Source organism: Saccopteryx leptura, chromosome 12 (assembly GCF_036850995.1).
Source record: "Saccopteryx leptura isolate mSacLep1 chromosome 12, mSacLep1_pri_phased_curated, whole genome shotgun sequence".
Lineage (NCBI taxonomy): Eukaryota > Metazoa > Chordata > Mammalia > Chiroptera > Emballonuridae > Saccopteryx > Saccopteryx leptura.
This window is the reverse complement of record NC_089514.1, coordinates 49,380,145-49,396,980: the sequence shown is the minus strand read 5'-3', so window position 1 is coordinate 49,396,980 and position 16,836 is coordinate 49,380,145. Positions and strand designations below refer to the sequence as shown.

Below are 16,836 nucleotides of genomic sequence, written 5' to 3'. Positions count from 1 at the left end.
GTTTCAGGTGGCAAAAGCCTATTGTCACCATCAATAATACATATAAATTAAGAAATGTTTAGAAAACAAGCAGATGGCTGACAGTACTGGTATTTACAGGGAAGCTGGCTAAATTTTGGCTAGACCTCACCGAGTAAAACATAGATTTTGGGATCTGGCAATATGCCTTTAAATAAACATCTTTTGGTGTTAAAGAACAAAGAGATCTTCTGAGAACTTACACGAGTGTGAGAGTTTATTAATTTATAACGACAACTGACTGTGACAAAAATTAGAGTAGTTGAAGTCAAGTTATCAGAGTATTCTTTTCCTGGGTCATGCTACATGGGAAGTCAAACATCAGAAGTGTGCTTTGGTAATTGTAAATTAAAAAATATATAAACTATTATCTAAACTGCTCAAAAAATTAGAGGATATTTCAAAATGAATATGAAGCAATAAAAAAGAGCATTTGATTTTTTTTGTTAAACAAGAACATCAGAAAAGCAAACAAGTCAAAGAAAGTCACTCATTATGCAAATGAGATGCAAAACCAACTTTTATTTCATTGGTGAAAATGCACTGTACAAAAGGCTGAAAGTACTGGACTATTCGCATGTTCCCTGATCCCTTAATTTTTGTGAGCAGTGTATTATCAATCTACTATCTATCTATGTCTCTATCTACTATCATGTATCTGCTATAGTTAGAAAACTTAAAGTTCTTTTCCATTATATAATTAACTTTGCCACTTATCTGACTATAAAAGTAAATTGACGAAGACAAATTTTAGTCAAAATAATCTGAGAAAATTTCTACTCACTATAGAAAAAGCTTTGTCACTTTAATTAGGATAAGTATTTAAATACGTAGCAAGGATATCACAAAATTCTGCTTTAATATCCTCTTGCTTTCCATTCTATTCCTATCCCAATTATCCTAAGCTTATATTTTATTTATAGCTATGTAGAAATACCATTTTTTAATTTGATAGCTTTAATTACCGTGAAATTTACCCGTTGCTACAACAGCTTCCTTGAGTAAATTTTAATCACATTCAAACATTTTTGTCTAGTTTAGTCCTTTAGGGCAAGTTGACTTTTCATTGTGTAGTTTGTCATTAAAACTAATATGTAAGCTTTAAAATATAGTACTTTATTTGAGCCTTAAAAAAAGGATACTGTAACATTGTATTTTATGTTATTTTCCGTACTTGCCTTTGTCAAGATATCTACTCAGGTTTGGAATTCCATAAAACTTTTGATGTCAACTCGTATTACCAGCCATTCTCTCGTTCGCTTTATTCAGCTGGACTTCTTGTCGATTAGGGCTTCTGACAACTGTGAAAATACGTTTTTTTTCTTTCTCTGAGTAAATTCAAAAGAGGTGGGTTAATTTTGCTTTGTAGTTTTGGTATTATTATAAGTCATCCTCAATATGGCATTGCTCTTGAAATTAATATTCCTTATTATTTCAACAAAGGCACATGTTGTTTTCCTTTTTACATTTTCTTTCTATGGTCATCTTGATGTAATGAGAAAGATGAACTTTATTTCTAAGTAAACCAAGGAGGCATAATCAAAATAACATTGACTGCACAAAGGCTTATTGAACATTTTCATGGAAACTTAAGATGTTTATATTTTACTTGGGGATAGAAGGCCATTTCTACTTTAAATAAGATAATGAGTTCTCAAATTTAACTAAAATATAAGCTTATTTTTTGAAAACATTGACAGGGTAACATTACTAGATTGTATGAAACTTGGTACCAGAATGTAGAAAACATAGAATCTCTTTCCTTCTTTTCTTAGGCTGATTAGAAGTGAATTAGGACACCCTTCTAAACTACAGCAGGATTAATGAGAATAATTTTCTTATGCATGCTAGCTAGTGGTAATCATGTGAGTCAGGAAGAGAGACTGATATCAGAACCTAGTCTGTACACGCGCACACCCGCATGACCACACACCAGCACACGCGCACACCCGCATGGCCACACACCAGCACACGCGCACACCCGCATGGCCACACACCGGCACACGCGCACACCCGCATGGCCACACACCGGCACACGCGCACCTGCATGGCCACACACCAGCACCAGTCAAGTCCTCTCTGATCATTTCTATAAACATACACTGTTTCATGTAAAAAGACATTGAGTCATTGATGCCCCTTATGGCATTAATTACTAAAAACACTTATTTGTATCTGCATACGCTGCGTTGGCACACCACTGGGGAGTGAATAAACCACTGCTGCCACATGCGTAAGCCTGCCACTTCTCTCCCTGTGTTCCACAAGTCATAGACTTCCTGACATCAGATAATTGCCTCTACCAAAAGTTGAAGAAAGGATCATTTTAAAATATCCTAATATTCCATAGCCATCACAGACAGGGAAAGAGTACCAGGAGGAGGATAAAAAAAAAGAAAATCAATTAAAGAAAGCTCAAGTGTAACCTGATAACTCAGCCAAATATGACTGGGTACAAATTCAGGTCACAGTGACATTATTACCAGAATTTTCAATCCTGCAACCCATTCTACCACCGATTAAATTGATATTTTCCTCATCTTACTTATATATCTATTTTTTAATTAATACAGAATCTAAATGTGAGAACTGATAAGAAATAGTCTATTCCAAACTAACACATTCCTTTTGTGAGTTGATATTCTCTCTATGTGTGGTCATGGAGAGAATATTTAAACTCATTTGGGTTAACTGGAGTTTTTGTCTAACTAGACAAGGAGCTAAAAATTGATACCTAAATATTCTTATATATGAACATAATGTATTAAATGAAATAAATTCATTTATTTTCTTTCTATATTTCTACAATAATGAATGCAACCAACTCAAATCATATTAGGACCAATAATCTTGTCATGGAAAACTGGCAAATAGGGCCAGGGATGACCTCTTTTCTTACTAGAGAACCCTTAAGCCACAAGGCACTAGAGATTTCTGGAGTAGGATTCTCTTTCCTATAACTGATCATTTCTATATTTTTCTACTTAATGTATACAAGTATTTTCTTACTAAACATAATGTGTTTTTTATATTATATATTGTAGAGTTGAAAAAAGCTTTTCTTTTATTGTTATGTTTTTCTCTTTTTAACATAATGATCATCATATCTAACAGTAAGAATTCATAAGTCATAATGTAGCTTGAAGAAATGTAACTGGAGTTAAAAATACATTAAACAAGAGTCAAGACACCTCGGCTAAATTTCTGTTTCAGTCCGTTGTCGTGCAATTGTGGAACTACCATGATATTAGCATCTTATTAGACTGAACGTAAAATCCTTAGGGGATCCTCATCTGCCACTCAATTTTCAGGGCTTTTTTTACCCTCTGCAATTGAGGCAAATTAGGAGCCAAAGTATTAAATGTAGTGTGTTCAAACATTGTTTTATGAATGAATATGGCATGTAAGGCACTGTGTTACATTTATTAAATACAATATCACATTTAATCCTAATATGATTATTTCTAATTTTCCTATTTATCCTAAGGACTTAGCCTGGGGCTAAGCATACAACAGATGTTCAACAAATGTTTCTTTAATTGAAAACTCAAACCTTCCTGGTTTCAGATTTCTCATGTGTGAAATGAGTATACTGGAGCACTTGATTTCCAATGCCCTTCCAAGATCTGGATGTTTTATAACAAAACACAGGGTAAGGTTGACAGCCAGTCTTTTTTTTTTTTAATTAAGTGAGAGGTGGGGAGGCAATAAGACAGACTCCCACATGCACCCAGACCAGGATCCTCCCAGCAAACCCACTACTGATGATGCTTTGCCCATCTGGAGCTACTGCTCTGTTGCTTAGCAATCAAGCTATTTTAGTGCCTGTGGTGAGGCCATGAGGCCATCCTCAGTACCCAGGGCCAACTTGCTTGAACCATTTGAGCCATGGCTGCGGGAGGAGTGGAGAAAGAGAGACAAAGAGAAGGGGAAAAGGGATGGGTGGAGAAGCCAATGGTCACTTCTCCTGTGTGCCTTGACTGAGATTCAAACCTGGGTCTTCTACATGCCAGGCCAGCATTCTACTGCTAAGGCAAGTGGCCAGGGCCATGACTAGTCTTGACCTTAGCTCAAAAGATACAATTACACCTGTAACTTAGATAAAAAAGAGATCATGGAGAAAAAAGATTTAATATGAGTATAAGTTGAACATATAATTGCTTCATGAAATTATTCTGTATACTCCATGAAGAAGCAATTATAATGCAGGTATCAAGAGAATAAGAAAGATACTTACCTGGCAGGGGAGATACCATGATCATAAAGGTGGTTTTCTTAGAGGCTTATCCATTGTACTCCAGATGTGCTGGACCCTGTGATTTCCCCAAATGAGATAAACTCAGCTGCATAATTTGTGGTGTAGGAAACTGTATTCACATTCTCCCCTACACCTAAAATAATAAAGAGAATAAGAAAGAATCTTTTTTTATATTTTTTTTCCCTAAGATTAGAAGCAGGGAGGCAGCCAGATAGACTCCTGCATGCACCCCATCCAGATCCACCCAGCATGCCCACCAGGGACTGATGCTCTGCCCATCTGGGGCATTGCTCCGTTGTGGCTGCAGCCATTCTAGCACCTGAGGGGGAGGCCATGGAGCCGTCCTAGTGCCCGGGCCAACTTTGCTCCCATGGAGCCTTGGCTGTAGTAGGGGAAGAGAGAGACAGAGAGGAAGGAGAGGGGGAGGGGTAGAGAAGCAGATGGGCACTTCTCCTGTGTGCCCTGACCAGGAATTGAACCTGGGACTTCCACACACCAGGCCGATGCTTTACCACTAAGCCAACTGGCCAGGGCCAAGAATGAACTTTTTAACAAAACAGCACATATAATATTTATGAGTACACATGTGCATAAATCATGAATGTCAGATAAACAGAATGTATTTATATTAATTGTCAGTCAAAAACTTTCAGTGAATACCAATTCTATACAACCATGTTCATTGCAGCATTATTTACAATAGCCAAGGTTTGGAAGCAACCCAAGCACCTATCAGTAGATGAGTGGATAGAGAAAGCTATGGTATATTTTCACCATGGAATACTAGATGGCCATAAAAAAAAAACCTTACTTTTTGTAACAGCATGAACGGACCTGAAGATCATTATGCTGAGTGAGATAAGCCAGTCAGAGAAAGACAAGTACCATATGATTTCACTTCTGTGTTGACTCTAATGAACAAAATAAATTAACAAACAAAATACAAATAGACTCATAGATACAGAGAATAGACTGAAAGCAATTAGAGGGGTATTGAAGGGCTGACTAAAAAGCTAAAAGATTAAGAAAAAAATCTTATAGACACAGACATTAATTAGTATGGTGATCACCAGAGGGAAAGGGTGGTGTGGGAGGTAGAAGAGGGTAAAAAGGGGATAAATGGTGATGGAAGGAGACTTGACTCAAGATGATGAACATACACTACAACATGCAGAAAATATATTATAGAACTGTACGCCTACAAAAGGTAGCACTTTAGCTTGTGATTTAAAAAAAGAAACTTTCGAAAATTAACAAAAGACTCAGTACTTGCTGTTAAGATAAAACATAAATATGTAAAAATTTCCAGTACATCTAGAAAGTTATAATATTTTATCGGATCCTGGGATAAAGTAACAAAGTGCCTTAGGACTAGGAGACCAGCTCAAGAATGAGCAAGAACAGTGGTGCGGGGCCCATCCCTGGGCACGCGTCAGCCCCTCTGCAGTAAGCCAGGCAGGGCTTAGATTGTGCTATCTCTGCAATGAAAGCCTGCTCTGCGTTTATAAATTGTAAAATAAATTTAATTAAAATTTGTAAGTTGGTACTGTAGGATGGAATAGTCCCAAAAGCTAAACTTCCATTTGCTTCTTCAAATGACATTCGATTATTTATTTAGATTTTTCAAGAATTTTTTGTACATCCTCATTTTCATACACTATGCTTAGTGTAGACTATAAAAATATTATATTTGAAGTCAAGAACACTATTACATTTTCTTATTTATATCAAATACACTAAAATGAAGGATATCTATAATTGAATTAGCAAATATGAACAAAATTTTAGGAAATCTTTGCTGGTATCAACACAAACACTTTTAGACCTATTTACTTTGACTAAAAAATTAATGTAAGAATACACATGTTATATAAAAATGCTTAAGCATCTGTTTTCAAAGTGAATAGATGTTTGGTGTTTTTATTCAATCCAGGGAAATTTAGGAGGATAAGTGTGTATACTTTACAAGTTATTATATTCAGTTTGATTGTGTATGTGTATTTATATTTTGTTCTTATGACAATATTTTGTGGGATAGATATTAACCTCATAGAATTGTTTAAGTATTTATAAATACCTATTCTCTCCTTCCCTACTTAAAAAAAAATAGTCTGTTACTTTGTTCTGATGGCCATGAACCCAGCTTAAAATCCTAGGTTTCTTAGATTTCTTTGCAGCTAGGAGTAGGCATGTCTGGCCAAATAGATGTACATGAAAGTAACTCAGTAGAAAACTATATTAAAAGGAAAAATAGCTAGCATGTAACTCACAGACCTATTGCTTTTCTCCTCTGTTTTTATATTTTAAAAGACAAGTTTAGAAGTGTACAGTAATATTTTTAGTTCAATAATTATAAAGTGCAGTTTTAAACTTCATTCTGCAGGGTTTCTGAGCCATGTTTTAAACTCTCAAAGTGCAATGAAGAATGAAATAAAGGTTACTATAATTTTTACTTAATCAAGTGCAATGATGAATGAAATAAAGGTTACTATAATTTTGACTTAATCAAGTGCTGTGAGAATGAAAGGGAACTTCCAAGGGTCTGTTAGGTGTCCAGGATTTGTGCTGGCTTTATTACTCTCATCAGAAGACCCATTCTTCTACCTTTAAACAGCTAGAAATATCATTGCTTCTGTAAAGAATATAAAGAAAGTGTTACAACATTGTTGAATTAACATTCATGAGGTAGAGACCTGGAGTGCTGGACAGGGAGCATGCATGGTTCAACGAAAGAACACAGAGAAATTGAAGTAGGTTTATTACGGGTCCTGGAGGAGGTATACAGTATGCCATAAAGGGGCCACACCGGGAGGGGACAGGCAGAAGTAGCCAGGACCTGAAACATACTTTATAAATGTCCATAAGTGGAGTACTCTGGGGTTTGCAGGCTAAAGCCAGACTGATCAATTCAAACCAAAAAGTGTGGGGTTTTGGTAAAATCCAAGTGGGTCTTATCTACTGGCTGCACAAAGAGAAGGCCCTGGGAGGTGAGGAAGACAGTTGATCACAAAGGCTGTTGGAGAATTCATGATCAGAAATTACACTAACTTGTGACTTTGCAATAGGCATGCGCTTGGCTTGCGTGAAGAATCTAGTGTTAGTTTAGTATAAGAACCCCTGAGAGCCATTTGACTATATAAAATGATGCTGAAACAGCAATATCATGATGTCGCTAAACTAATATGAACTTCGTGTGTGTGTGTGTGTTTGCACAAGCTTGCATGTGTATGCATATATGTATATGTAAAAAAATAGCATGCAAAGAACTTGTTTATAAATCTCTTTAGAAGAGTGAAACTACACCTAATTTTCCATTTTATAAAAGAAAAATATTTCAATAGCTACTTTAAATTACTTTTTATTAATTTATACAATTACCCAACTTGGATAAAAGTGACAAACCTTGTGAGTTCCCTTGGACAGCAAATTACATGTAAAGACATAATGCCCTACAAAAATTAGAATTTGATTGAGATCCAATAATTCACTTAACCTTCTTTAGAATAGTACACTGCTAGTAGAGAACAGTTAAAATACACAGAAAATCTGTTTATAAATTGTTCTTTTTCCTCTTGGTCTCTCTCCCTCTCTCTTACATCCCCAATTCTCACCTGTTACATTGTTTCACCAGCTCTTGTTAACACTCCCCCCCATTCCCATGGATTTATTCTCCTTTGTTGTCTTCTGTCTTGCTCTCCACATACTTCAATGTAGAACTCTTCTTCCTAGACTCTCTGTTCAATGACTGCCACCTCACACCCCCCAAACTCCAGGATTTCAGGGAAAGGAAGAAAGCCTACTTTGTGTGACAAATGTCCATTAGTTTGCTGGACACAGGGTAAGAGTCTGTAAATACTTGACCATTTTTGTTCAAGTCAAATTGGAGCCATATATCTAATTGATACATACACAGGATACTCCATATTCTTTTATAATTAGTATTATATTTAATAAATGAACTGTGAGCTTTTTAATATTATTATATACACTACATGTAATTTGGATGAAAATATATAGTTGTTTTTCTATTTTTATACATGCAATTTTTCCTTGTAAAAATGTAACCAGTTTTCAGTCCCTGTAACAATGTAGGAGAGTATTATTTTTTCCTGCAGTAATAGGTGTCCATGATAAATCTATTTTTATTTTTAATAATATTTATTTAGTTACTTGCCAGACTGATAAGATTAAATGTATGTCTCATTTTTATTTACATTTATTTGACTATTAGCTGTTACATCATTGTGGATTCCCATGATAAGCCTGTTAGTTGCTCTGAATCCTATTTTCCATCCTTCTGAAATCTTTCCTAGAAGTTCTATTACCATAATATATTCTATCCCCATATCCCTGTGTATTTATGTTAATAGGTTTGTTGGATTTTATATTGTTGGTCATTAAAAAAAAACGAAGAAGAAATTAAATCTAATCAAATATGCTGCTCTGAGAGATCTCAAATTAACCAAGTACAAGCTTAAAACCCTGAGAAAGATTTTTCTGCCAAAGCGAGATTTGGAAGAGTGATTACATCCTTCAACTTGTTATGGTGAAAGCACTAGCGAGGGCAGTTCAAGCACAAGCAGAAATCTTGCGTAGATAGTGCTGTTTATGGAAAATTCTAAGCAACTAGCAGATGAAAGCATTTCCATGTTGGCTTCCTGGCGGTACAGCATGACATTTACACAGTAAGAAGGGCACTCAGTTATGTAGAAGGGCACTTATGAAAAAGAGATCAAAGTCCAGAACCCTCGTGGCAGAAGATAGACTCCCTCAGCAAAACATTCACTTTAAAACATGGAAATCCTCACTGAATTGTTTTTGTTTGCTTGTTTTACTTTGTTGCAGATGATTCTCAAATCTGTATCTTGTGTCCCCATCTCTGTCCTGAATTTCCAAATGTGCTCTGAGCATTCTTATCTGGTTGTCATCCTTTTGCCCTAACTCATCAAGCTCAAAAACAAACCCGCAGTTTCTGCCCTCCACCTCCCCCAGGAGTGCCCGTTCCTATTCAGCACTGCTGTCTCTTCCGCTCTGGTTCAGAACCTCTTCTTTCTCCCGCAGTCAATGTTTTCTCTGCTTTTGTGACATTTGTTGTTGTTGGGCAGTGTCTTTCCCTCTAACTTTTTATCCATCTCAATGATAATTACCCTAACATTGATCATCATTATTCCACTTCTTTAATAAAAAAAAGAAAGAAGGAAGGGAGAGAAGAGGAAAGAAGAGAAGGAAGGATGGAAGGAAAAGTGGGAGGAAGGAACAAGTGAGAGAAAGAAAGGTTCTTAAAATTCATTTCCCCACTTCTAGTACATAACCTGCCAGTTCTTTTGAGTAACTGCTTGGTTGATCTTAAAAACAAAGCTATTTTTATATCAGCCTCTTGAAAAGGGTGGGAGGGGAAATTATTGGCCCCTCTTCTCCCAGTGACCAATTTTTAAATTTTTTTTAAATTTGAAAGAGAGAGAGAGAAAAAGAATGAGAGGAAAACCTCAGTTTGTTGTTTCATTTACCCATACACTCATTGGTTGATTCTTGTGTGTTCCCTGACGGAAATTCAACCCACAATCTTGGCAAGTTAGGATGACATTCTAATGAGCTGAGCTACCAGGCTTGCCCAGTGATTGTCTTTTAATGCATCTTTTATTTAAGAATTATGAGGCAGTCCTATGCTGTTTTCCTATTATCCTCAGAAAGAATCAGATAAATTTTGAATTGTTTTACCATACTTAAAATATATTAACAGCCACACATATAAAAGTAACACACCATTTGACAATCTTGATATTTTCTCAATCTTAAAATGATACCCCAAAAATTCTGTAGTTTCAGCTAAAAAAGTATGGCTAACCAAGATGTCAATATCTTAAAATAAGATGTCACATAGCTATTGTGCATTTGATATGAAAGAAAGAGTCCTATGAAAAAGTCTGAACTCAACCAATCCATGCTGACGTGTGCAGAACAGTAACTTTGCAGACAGGGCCCTTCTTCTGGGTGGATACTTTCTTTTCTTCCTCTCATTGTTGTCATTAGAGATGCATGACTTACCAATCAATGGTTTCTTTTTTATAAATGCTAACATCATATGTACAAATATTTTCCCTAATTATGAGCTAGTGTTAGTTAGGAGACCTTTGAGAGATATAACCAAGAGGTTATCACTAGGTTAAATTGAAAATCTAAAAATTAAATACATACATACATACATACATACATACATACAGCGAAACTGCTAGAGTTCTATCCAAACCCTTCCTGCCTCCCTATGTCTTAGATAAATATATCCCAACCCCTGAAGGAGGCTAGCTAGTTATAAACACTCCATCACCCACACAAAAAAAGTTTAAGAAAAAATTAGGCAGCTATGCAAATCATTAGTTGAAGACATGACAGCAGTCAATTTTGTGAAAAGAAAACAAAGACAGATAGAAGAGAACTATGGTATATTTCTAAAAATTAAGAGGAGCCCAAGGGTTGGCAAATAAGACAGTAAAAAACCATCAAAGAAGTAGGGAGGACAGTAATAGAATATTAGGATTACAAAGCCAGATACAAAGAAGCTAATTCCAAAAGGTGTCAAAAATGTTTAAAATAGATCAGACAAAAAAGACTGCAAAGAAGACCATTGAACACTAGAGACGATTTATTTTTAAGTAAATTTCAGGAGTGTGGCAAGATGGAAGCAGGTGTGGAAGGTTAAGGATTACTTGATGCTCAGTAAATAGAAACAAATTTCGTGGATATGAATGTTACTAAGAAATTGAGAAGTAACAGCAAAGCCAGAGACAGGACAGTAGTTTACTAAAGAGAGGCTGTTTTTTATTTTATTTTGCTTTGTTTTATTTTCTCTCACTGTTCTTGTTTATATTTAGAGAAAAACAAGATAGTGGAGAGTATAAGCCTGGTGATGCAAGTGTGACAGAATGTCATCAACAGTGGAGAGGATGGCAGTCAGTGTCACCCGTGGGCCTTACACAGCTCTGAGTTCCTAGTTCCTGGCATCACTGATGGCTCAGAATAGAAGTAGATTAAATGGTCTTTGAATTAATGAGCACAATTGTGGAGATTAGACCAAACAGTAGGAAACTCCTTCTGAAACCATGGAAAATGATAGAAGTCTAGGCAAACTTACAAAAACAGTCTGGAGGCAACAAGGGATAGAGAATGTACAGGAATTTCAAATCATAGAACTTTTCAACAAAGTAGGAGACAGGCCATTTGGGGAGCATGACTAATGGAGATGAGGGCAGCCGGTGATTAGAGCGAAGATTTTTGACATGAACCCTGTGGAGAAATAAGCAGTGCCCGAAAAGCCACCTCTGCAGGCACTGATTGTTCAAATGAAAGAGGAGTTCAGCCAGTAACACTCAGTAAACTGATGGTATTTTTGATAGAGCTTTATAATTATACCATTTTCTTCTAAAAATTACTTTGGATTTAATATTTCATATTATTTATGTTCTTTTGAAAAAGTATTTCTGTCACTTAAGATTTAAATAGCTACTAAGTATCTTCTGAATTTGGAAAGATAATGCCCAGCTGCTGTTATTCCTTTATAAACGTACTTTTGTGTTCCTGGAAAGCCAAGACATTAATAGATAATATTCTATTTATGGACAGACTTATTAACTTAGTCCTTTTAGGTTACATTGTAATTTAAACACAATGGAGCAATATAATTCTATTTCCGTAACTAATTTTGGATCTGCTTTTAGTTGAATGGTAATAAAACTATTTTTTTCTACTGCCAGCCCAAGATTGTGCCTAACAATGACAGATCAAAGCTATTAGCCTGTCCACAGGATCAGCTCAAGTAGGAAATCTCTCACCATAATCCTTGCTACAGCTGTCATTAAATTCCTGCTGCCGAGTGAAAGGCCTGAGCAGCTGGAAATGAGGAAAAGCAGCTAGGTAAACAACTAGGTTTTGACCAGAAGTATTATCTTATTTTGGTCTCCTGTCTTTTGACAAGCGGTACTGCTGTGCACACACTGTGTCTAGACCGTGAGCTGTCCACACTTTCCTCCCCACTTTATATTTTTCTTATTGAATGAATATGCAATGAGAAAGGAGACAGCTCTGATCTGAACTTGAGCACAGTAACACTCAGCTGTGTGGATTTTTTAAAAGCTCTCTTCACTCTACACCTGAACGCTGAACAGAATTATACTTAGCAATACTTTGAGAGAGCATCATGGAGTTCACAGAGAATAGACTGTGAATGCAAGTAGAATTGTGTTTCATTCGAGGCTAAACTACCATTTTGACATGTGTGACCTGAGGAAAGGTATTTAATCTGATGTTTTAGTTCATCATCTTTCAAGTTCAAGTAATACTAGACACATCGTAGGGTTGTTGGATAAAGGAAATAACACATATAAGTCACCTAACTCAGTATCTGCCATACCATGGACACTTAATATGTATATGTCTCAAGAATTGCCTCCTTTTATTTATGTTTAGAGTGAGAAATCGGACTAAGTTTGTGAGATATGGGTTGTTCTGGCTTCTTTGGTATATTTATTTGGCAGCACAAAAAGGCTAACACTGTGTGTTAGGTAGAAATCACCTTAACAATGTTATAGAAAGTTGAATTTTGGTGTACTGACAAATTGCAATATACTCATTTACAGCTTTGTAACTTAGTGCACTTTTAATACTGTATTTTAAGTGTTATCCCAGTAGCCCTTGGAAGTGATTTTTATACCTCTGAGAGAATCTTAAGAACCTCCATGCTCTACTTTTCAAAACAGACTGGATTATAGATGACTTCAATAACTTGCTTAAACTTGAACTTCTGATGAATGCTGGAATTGAATATATTCCTCAAACTTAGAGAATATGTGTAATGAGGGAAAGCAGTAAACCAAATTTCTTGTTTTAAAACTTAACACTATGAGGTAAGTTGACTAAGCTTTTCCATCTGCTTTATTATAAACTGAATGTTCTGTTTATTATGATATGCATCAGATACCCTAATTACAGTTCATTATATCAGAAGTAAAACAAGGAGTCAACTAGTCAGTGTTTTTAGTTAAATTTTTACTTCTGGCAAACCTTTGTGGGGAGAACTATTTTTGCTTAGTAAAGTACCTATTAAACCTAACATTTGTCCATGAAAAAAATATACATTCAGAGAATTATGGCTTTTGTCAAAAAATATTTTAAGAGACAAATTGTGTTTGGACTACTGAATGGGTACAGTGAACCCTTACCTTTCAGCTAGCGGGAAAAGGAAGTTCATCATTAAACGATCTGATGGGCAATGCCATGTTTAACTATTCTCATTGTTTGATTTTAATTATGTTTCTGTCAGGAAACTGATTCACATCCTCTGAATGCCATCTAAAATTACAGCCTAAAATCTAAGTTTATTTGTTGTCAAACACTAAGTACCATGTTGCAATAAAAGGAAAGGTGCCTGCCCACCAGTGTCTTTGTCATTGTTATAAACAGCTTTTACCTTTTTCAAATGAAGTGTTTCCCCTTTTTTTGACTTATTGGGGTGATATCGGTAAATAAAATGACATAGGTTTTAGGTGTACAGTTTTAGAATACATCATTTGTGTATTGTATTTTGTGTTTACTACCCCAAGTCAAGTGTCCTTCCATCACCATTTATCCCCCTTTAGCCTCTTCTATATCACCACATCCCCTTTCCCTCTGCTAATCACCATACTTTTCTCTAATAGCACGATTCTGTTGCAATGTTACTAGGCTCACTGGGGATGGGGTCAAAGAAAAGAGTTATTTTTATTACTTTTTATGGTTTATAAAATTATTTCCTGACTCCTTATCATCCTGAATTTCCATTGTATCTTCTACATGGCATGATGCAGTTTATTAGTCCCTTTTAAAATGTGGCTCCAGGAATAGAACATAATACCTACCCCAGATGATGGAACAAAAGACATGCACAAGGCAGTTACTGCTCAGGATATGCACAATAAGTTTCTAATGCTACATTTTAAGAGTTTATTAGATGTTTGTAATTAGTAGCATCTTTTGAAGGTTTTGATCAAGTTAAATGCCCTGATAATTTTATTGGATTCATTAACAAAAGTTTCCTAAATTATATAATGTTATTTTCAAATTAAATACAAATTTTATTTTTCCTTCCAGATTTTATCCTAGTGTCTTTGACTCAGTGTTTCAACTTTCTTGCTTTAAAATTTAAATGTAGTATTAATTTTATGGTTTTACTCAAATTATCAATACATTTTTGGTAAGCTAGGAACAAAAACAAAGCATAGGCATTTCACATCTTAGAATTTCCATTAAGCTGGAAAAGATGATAACTTGGGCAAAAGAATAAAAATAATACTAATTTCCAAGTTAATACTTAAGCATTAATTAATTCTCATTGACTACAACTCAAACAGGTGAGGTTTTTGTTGTTGTTTTACTTTTAGAGAGAAAAGAGAAGCAAGGGTGAATAGCAGGAAACATCAACTCGTAGTAGTTGCTTCTCGCGTGTGCCTTGACTGGGCAAGGCTGGGGTTTCTAACAAACAACCTCAGGTCGATACTTTATCCACTGCATCACCACACATCAGGCATTTCAAACAGTTTGTTGTTGTTGTTGTTGTTGTTGTATTTTTCCGTGTGAGAAGTGGGGAGGCAGAGAGACAGACTCCCACATGGGCCAAACCGGGATCCACCTGGCATGCTCACCAGGGGCCGATGCTCTGCCCATCTGGGGTGTTGCTTCGTTGCAACTGGAGCCATTCGAGTGCCTGAGGCGCAGGCCATAGAGCCATCCCCAGCACCCGGGCCAACTTTGCTCCAATGGAGCCTTGGCTGCTGGAAGGGAAGAGAGAGATAGAGAGAAAGGAGAGGGGGAAGGGTGGAGAAGCAGATGGAATTCTTCTATTCCACTTCTTCTATGTGCCCTGACCAGAAATCAAACCCAGGACTTCCACACGCCAGGCTGATGCTCTACCACAGCAAACAGTTTTAAAATCACTATGTTTACCATGAATAACATTTACAAAGAACTCTTCAAAACCCTTAAAATACCCATAAAGCCCTACTCTGTCTTCCCCAAGCTTCAACTCTCTGGTCATTTTTCCTATTACTCATCCCTTTCTCTCTCTGCTCTTGCCACTCAGGACTCCACATCCCTCAGCATGCTCCCTCCTCAGGGCTCATGCATATCCAGTCCCCTCCTTCCATAATGCTGCCCTGACAAGATACTGTATTGATCATTTCAAACCTTACTTTAAATGCTTCTTGAGGTATCATCTCTTATGAAGGCCTTCACTTTCTACTCCATATAATATTGCACTATGCCTTAGTAGTTCCTATTTCCTTGCCTTCTTTGTTTTTCTTTTACTAATTTATGTTTAAAAGACAGTATATTGTTATTTGTCTATTGTCTGTCCCTCGTCACTGTTCCATATGATCCATGAGATAGTAGCTCCTGTTTGCTTTATTTAATTGTTGTATTTCAGTATTTAAAATTGTGTTTTGTGCATAACAGGCAATCAGTAAATATTTGTTTAGTTAATAAATGAAAAAATTATTCTATCTTCTGGGATTATTTCTTAAATAATTTAATTGGTTTATTATCTGTGGAAATCCAAGAAGAAAAATCTGTGAAGATAATCACTAAAATCTCATACAATTTCTAAATCAAGCCAAAGAATGTATAATTGCTTCAAGAATCATAATTGGCTTGTCATAACCAAAATTCAACCTTGTCCATGTAGTAAATATGAATCATGAATACCATGGAAAATAGTCTTCAAACCTGAATTTGACTATAGACTTTAACATTGTTTACCCATAAACATTTTAACAGATATTAATCTAAATTGGAATTTATTTATTTGATATTTTTCTCATACATCCTGTTTACTTGATTTGGAACACTAAAGAACATGGGACTAGAACCTGAAAAATATGAAAATTGAATAGTCATTTGGTATGTAATTTAAGTTAAACCATATTGAGAGAAATATTTTAAAAAAGAGCAATTTGATTTTTTGATTTTTTTTTTTTTTTTTTTTTTTTTTTAAAGAGACAGAGAGAGAGTCAGAGAGAGGGATAGATAGGGACAGATAGACAGGAACGGAGAGAGATGAGAAGCATCAATCATCAGTTTTTCATTGCAACACCTTAGTTGTTCATTGATTGCTTTCTCATATGTGCCTTGACCACGGGCCTTCAGCAGACTGAGTAACCCATTGCTCGAGCCAGAGACCTTGGGTGCAAGCTGGTGAGCTTTGCTCAAACCAGATGAGCCCACGTTCAAGCTAGCGACCTAGGGATCTCAAACCTGGGTCCTCCGCATCCCAGTCCAATACTCTATCCACTGCGCCACCACCTGGTCAGGCAGCAATTTGATATTCATTGTTAATCTGACACCAGCATCCCTGGGTGTGTGATGGGTAGAGTCTACATTTGAGAATAACAGGTCAATTACTAGGTCAAAATCTTTTAATAAATGAAAGCCAGACACACTTTTTAGATAAATAACAACAACCCTTGTCTTTGGAGAGTTAACTAGTTACTTCCAAGTAAAATATATTAGTCTCACTCATGATTTCCAAATACTATAAT

General features: G+C 35.9%; 1 non-coding gene across 1 annotated transcript; it reads left to right on the top strand.

The window, feature by feature from the left end:
- Positions 1-4,247: 4,247 nt before the first annotated feature.
- On the top strand, positions 4,248-4,404 carry LOC136384295 (U1 spliceosomal RNA). The gene has a single exon (XR_010747581.1). It is a non-coding gene; the product is annotated as a U1 spliceosomal RNA (small nuclear RNA).
- Positions 4,405-16,836: the final 12,432 nt, after the last annotated feature.